The sequence below is a fragment of the Branchiostoma floridae genome, chromosome 5, assembly GCF_000003815.2.
Source record: "Branchiostoma floridae strain S238N-H82 chromosome 5, Bfl_VNyyK, whole genome shotgun sequence".
Taxonomy (NCBI): domain Eukaryota; kingdom Metazoa; phylum Chordata; class Leptocardii; order Amphioxiformes; family Branchiostomatidae; genus Branchiostoma; species Branchiostoma floridae.
Window position 1 is genome coordinate 28,910,463 of NC_049983.1, and position 6,497 is coordinate 28,916,959.

The 6,497-nt window shown below is 40.9% G+C and overlaps 1 protein-coding gene and 1 long non-coding RNA gene across 3 annotated transcripts in view; both read right to left on the reverse strand.

The window, feature by feature from the left end:
* The window catches only part of LOC118416885 (creatine kinase, flagellar-like), a 778,750-nt gene that overhangs the window by 624,729 nt on the left and 147,524 nt on the right, over positions 1-6,497 (reverse strand).
* Positions 1,957-5,462, reverse strand: LOC118416904. 2 transcript variants are annotated; one of them, XR_004831282.1, is made up of 4 exons: positions 5,308-5,462; positions 3,647-3,704; positions 3,033-3,195; positions 1,957-2,203 (listed from the first exon to the last, which is right to left on the reverse strand). It is a non-coding gene; the product is annotated as an uncharacterized LOC118416904 (long non-coding RNA). The 2 variants fall into 2 exon arrangements; XR_004831281.1 differs by lacking the exon at positions 5,308-5,462 and having other exon boundaries at positions 3,647-4,487.

Consider the following 6,497-nt stretch of genomic DNA (forward strand, 5'->3'; position numbering starts at 1 on the left):
TAAGATAACTGATCATCACTCTACAGAAAAGCTAATGGAATGCTATTAATACACCTCATATTTCTAACATCCTGGTGTCTTATAAACTAACAACGCTGACCTTATATAACCTCAGTATCAGCAACGTCTAATAAAAATCTACTGGAAGATGAAAAGTTATATCTAGTACAGAAATAAGATTATACACTAGAAACCTACATTTGGAGCCTTCGAACAGAGTAGAATTTGTTAATTCAGAAGATGACAAAGCTAAATGTCAACACAATTATTACTATATAGGCTTGCAAGTAATATGCACTATTATTTCGTAATGCACCACTATCCCACAATGTTTCACAGCCAGCCTCACTGCCTCATCTCATTTTTTCCTTTCTCATATCAGTAAATGCCTTTGACTCTGAAGGTTGTAAACTGCAGATATGGTGGCCACCATGTCAAACACAATTACTGCATAATCCTCGCAAAACATTCTCCACAGAACCCTGAGGTTTGTCTCTCCTGACTGTCACACTGTGGATGCAGCAATGGTACCGTAAAGCTCCTTTCACCGGCATTTTGGGGGTTTTTGTTCAGCTGACAACAGTTTTCCGCCTTCTAACCAACTGTGTCTATACTAACACGTTTGCATCCAGCATTGAAATAATAGTCCAGACACATTAACTTACAAATGGTCTTTTATATGTTTTGTTCTTTGAAAAAAAAAAGAAGAAATTTGCCCAATGTATGTTCTTTGAAGAAACTGAATTTTGCCTAATGATATTTTTGTGCTATTTGCCCAATGTGTGTTCTTTAAAAAAAATGAAATTTGCCCAGAAATTTGCCCAATGTATGTTCTTTGAAGAAACTGAATTTTGCCTAATGATATTTTTGTGCTATTTGCCCAATGTGTGTTCTTTAAAAAAAATGAAATTTGCCCAGAAATTTGCCCAATGTATGTTCTTTGAATAAACTGAATTTTGCCCAATGATATTTTTGTGCTATTTGCCCAATGTATGTTCTTTGAAAAAACTGAAATTTGCGCAGTGATATTTTGGTGCTATTTGCCCAAATGTATGTTCTTTGAAAAAACTGAAGTTTGCCCAGTGATATTTTTGTGCTATTTGCCCAAATGTATGTTCTTTGAAAAAACTGAAGTTTGCCCAGTGATATTTTTGTGCTATTTGCCCAATGTAAGTTCTTTGAAAAAACTGAAATTTGCCCAGTGATATTTTTGTGCTATTTGCCCAAATGTATGTTCTTTGAAGAACTGAAATTTGCCCAGTGATATTTTTGTGCTCCATGCTCCTGGACTTTTGTCAATTTAGTCTTAATGTGAAAAAAATTTTGCTAGGTTTTATAATTGACTTCTCCAAATTTCCCTAGGCTTTAAACTGTTGTCAGCTTTCCTATCTAACTTATAATATGGTTATATATGCGAAGAAATGAAGAATAGCTTCAGAAGATTGAAAAGGAGGAATGATGAAGAAAGACACAGGGATAAGGATGAAGACCAAGTGAGAAGAGTATGTGAGAGTGTGGGGGTGGTAGGAGAGAGAGAGAGAGAGAGAGAGAGAGAGAGTGTGTGTGTGTGTGTGTGTGTGTGTGTGTGTGTGTGTGTGTGTGTGTGTGTTGGAGTGATTGAGAACGGGTGGGAGATTTAGGAAAAGGAGGAAGTGTTATTGAGAAAGAAGAAGGGGGTTAAGAAAGATTGAGAAAGGGATGGAGAAATATTAAAAAGGGCAAAAGATTGAGAAGAAAGAGAGAGGAACTACTAACAGTAACAGTTACTTACCACTACTAGAGATTGAGAAAGGGAGAGATTGAGAAAGAGGAAAAATTGATGGATTTAGAACGAGGAGAGATTGAGAAAGAGGAGAGATTGAGAAAGGCAGAGATTGATGGATTGAGAAAGATGATGGATTGAGAAAGATGAGAGATTGAGAAAGATGAGAGATTGAGAAAGGCAGAGATTGAGAAAGGCAGAGATTGAGAAAGAGGAGAGGTTGAGAAAGAGGAGAGATTGAGAAAGAGGAGAGATTGAAAAAGAGGAGAGATGCTGATGTATTGAGAAAGAGAAATTGAGAAAGGGAGCGAGAGATTTGGTCTAAAGTCCAACGCTCATGCTGATATTTCGTGCCTCACTCCAGAATCGACTACTCGGGTTTGGGGGTGGCGCTGGCAGCCTTGTCCTTTCCCCAGAGCTCAAACGAATAGTCGTCAAAACCTGAAATAAAAACCAAAATAGCAAATTAGAGCAAACAAGCGAAATGAGGAGAAAGGACAAAGTGCTCATTCGCATATTGCAACTGTTATTTATTGGGGGAATACTGTTTCATCAGCTAAAAGTTTTAAGAATAGGGAAAACATTCACGAAGGAACCTGGTACATGTAGTAGGTTGTCGATGCCGGGTGCTTTGCCTGTTTTTAGGTTCCCAATAACGGTACGTACGATTTCCTCCTTTGTTATCTCTGCATGTTAACTATTAATACAATGGCCTGAGGTAGATCCCATGTTCTCGAAAAGGCAAGTCTATTCAATTCGGTTTTCCCCAAACGGTATTATCTTTTTTACTCTCGTTGCATACAACCTCAAAATGATGTGCCAAATCTTGCGCATGTATGTTATCGGATACATATTCTTCCTTTGACCATTTTCCAAAATCCCTCATAAGTAGGACCCATTTGTACATTTTTTAATTGTTTTCAACATTGAATGTGTCTCAAGGTTTGCTCTCACTGCTTTCAACATAATTTAGCAAGAGGCAAGATTATTTTTATATTATTATTTGCATAATTTAGCAAGATACCGTTGACTGGTACAAGAACCAACTCGACAAAGTTTGAAGACGGTAAAATTCTGCTGCGATCTATTCATGTATTAAACCCAGGGGTCTTGGGTTCGAAACCCCTGACATGATAATCATGTTATACCATTAACACGACATTCGTCTCTCCGCCCAGGATTAAACATGGCAATCTGGCGCCTGGGTTATCCGACCTGTTGGCAGCTGTTCTACACAGGATCATTTCGCCTAGAAAAGAAGTGCGCTTACCTTCGGGAACTACTCCGTGGTTTTAGCCATGTCCTCAACATACTCCTCGGACATCTCGGAGTCCAAGTCCACGTCGTGCCCTCCGAACTCACGGCGGCGCAGGTCGTTCTCATCCTGCTTCTCGTGCAGCAGCTCTAGGAGGCCGCGAGCTTCCTCAAACAGCCTGGAGAACAAGGACAGGGCTGTGGGTTATCCGGGAAACACTCTTGCAGGAAGGTAGGTAGGTAGGAAGGAAGGAAGGAAGGAAGGAAGGATGGAAGGAAGGAAGGAAGGAAGGAAGGAAGGAAGGAAGGAAGGAAGGAAGGAAGGAAGGAAGGAAGGAAGGAAGGAAGGAAGGAAGGGAAGTTGGGAGGAAGGAAGGAAGGAAGGAAGGAAAGAAGGAAAGAGGGGAGGAAAGAAGGAACATTTGTCGACAAGCGTACAGGACAAAACGTACGGCAGAAACTACTGAAAAACAAGACTACAGGACTAAACGCAGAACAACAGAATATCATCGATAGCAGCACAGCGGTGTGTTAATGGAAACACGGTCTGTATCCAGAAACAGAAATACTGACATGCATACTGAAATACTGACAAGGCTACGCCTATGAGCCATTTTGATGATAGCTTACCGCGGTATGTCGTTGTCGACTTCGTAGTCTTCAAGTCCGCGGTCGGTGGCTGACATTTCTAAGACGAGAAGAATCGATTCAATGATTTTTTGATGAAAAACAATTTTACGTCGGAAGGATAGTGGGTACTATCCGAAACGTCTGACTGTTTCCAAAACCATATCCAGTTGCTTGAGTAACTACTTTTTGGCGTATCTTATTACCTGGATGTCTAACCTACATCGGCGTCTCTTGGATCAGTACGGTAAGTTTTGCCTGAAATCAGTGAGGGATCTGGAGAAGACCAGCAGGAAAATTGCAGACTACAGGAACCATCTTCGTCACAACTCGCGCAGCCCCAAGGTACGTGTAACTCCTGTCAGTTTACGTCTAAAAACCTCCATCAAAGGATTCAAGGCCAACAATATCATTCGCAACTCGGAAAGGAAGCTAATAAACAAAAGGGTGAGTCAGGTTAACTACAAATTGGATGGTCTCAATGACAGAAAAACTAACCTTGATGAACTACAAGTTCACACAAGAGCCAAGTCATGACAACATGCTCCCCTTTCCAGACACAAAAACTATCATAGAGAAGGACGGCAGCCTTCAGTTCGAGGTGTACAGGAAACCGACGCACACTGACCAATATCTGGCCTTTGACTCTCATCACCCATTGGAACACAAACTGGCAGTGATAAAAACCCTTTACCACCGGGCTGACAACATTATTTCCTCTGACAAAGCCAAAACAGACGAACTCAAACACCTTCGAAGTGCCTTAGACAGGTGTGGCTACAAATACTGGACCTTCAACAAAGCACTGAAACCCTCAAACCACTCTAAGAAAACGCTCAAGTGCAAACCTCTAACCGACAGAAACAAGGTCAACTTTACAATCCAATATGTCCAGGGAGTTTCGGAAAAACTAAGACGGATATTCCAAAACTTCAACATTGCCGCTAACTTCAAACCTCACTCAACCCTCCGGCACAAACTGGTACGTCCCAAAGACAGACCCCAGAAAAGTACCAAAGCCAATGTAATCTACAGACTCAAATGCGAAGAACCCAACTGCAGCAATACGTACATCGATGAGACCAGCCAGCCAGTAAAGGCAAGGTACAAAGAACATTACAAACCCAGTGCCAACGGCTACATTTTCAACCACCTAAAGCACAACCAGGGACACTCCTTCAACCTCCAATCCACCGATATCCTAGACCGCGAACCCCGCTGGTTCGAACGGGGAGTTAGAGAGGGTATATATGAGAAAATATACAATCCGACCCTTAACAGGAAAGGGGGGCTACGTATGAAGCTTTCCGGCACTTACGTCTGACCGTTTCCAAAACCATATCCAGTTGCTTGAGTAACTACTTTTTGGCGAAAAGCACTTTTGTTACACAACTTATCTTGCTGGAAAACAAAATTTGTTTGCATTACATACGTAACAAAACTCAATGCGTAACACCCCTGTAAGCATGGGTAGATTTGAAACAACGCTATGAACTTTACACGACTATCATCCTAACCTCTTTCGTCTGGTATCTCTGTTATCCGTGCTTCACAACAAAGATGATGGTTAGTGATTACAGTTTTGTCTTTCATGGGCATCTGACATATGTTTATCCACATTTTTTTTGGAATCGTTTGCAGATTCATAATTATTCATTGATTACCTGGTTCCTCATCGTCCTCGTCCTGCTCCGGACAGGTCCACACCCCGTCCTGGTCCTCGATGGGCGACTCCAACCCGTTCTCTCCACAGGTCACCTGGTAGCACGACGCTTCATTCTCGGCACAGACGCAGTTGTGTCCTTCCTCTTTAGATACCCAGCTGTCTCCCTCCTGTATGGACACAGCAACACGTTAAATTATATACCAAGAATCCTTCCTGTCTGGACACAGCAACACGTTAAATTATATACCAAGAATCCCTCGTGTATGGACACAGCAACACGTTAAATTATATACCAAGAATCATTCCTGTATGGACACAGCAACACGTTAAATTATATACCAAGAATCATTCCTGTCTGGACACAGCAACACGTTAAATTATATACAAAGAATCCTTCCTGTATGGACACAGCAACACGTTAAATTATATGCCAAGAATCCTTCCTGTATGGACACAGCAACACGTTAAATTATATACCAAGAATCATTCCTCTATGGACACAGCAACACGTTAAATTATATACCAAGAATCATTCCTGTATGGACACAGCAACACGTTAAATTATATACCAAGAATCATTCCTGTATGGACACAGCAACACGTTAAATTATATACCAAGAATCCCTCCTGTATGGACACAGCAACACGTTAAATTATATACCAAGAATCCTTCCTGTATGGACCCCGCAACACGTTAAATTATATACCAAGAAACATTCCTCTATGGACACAGCAACACGTTTAAATTATATACCAAGAATCATTCCTGTATGGACACAGCAACACGTTAAATTATATACCAAGAATCATTCCTCTATGGACACAGCAACACGTTAAATTATATACCAAGAATCATTCCTGTATGGACACAGCAACACGTTAAATTATATACCAAGAATCCCTCCTGTATGGACACAGCAACACGTTAAATTATATACCAAGAATCCTTCCTGTCTGGACACAGCAACACGTTAAATTATATACCAAGAATCATTCCTCTATGGACACAGCAACACGTTAAATTATATACCAAGAATCCTTCCTGTATGGACACAGCAACACGTTAAATTATATGGCAAGAATCCTTCCTGTCTGGACACAGCAACACGTTAAATTATATACCAAGAATCCGTCCTGTCTGGACACAGCAACACGTTAAATTATATACCAAGAATCCTATAATGGACA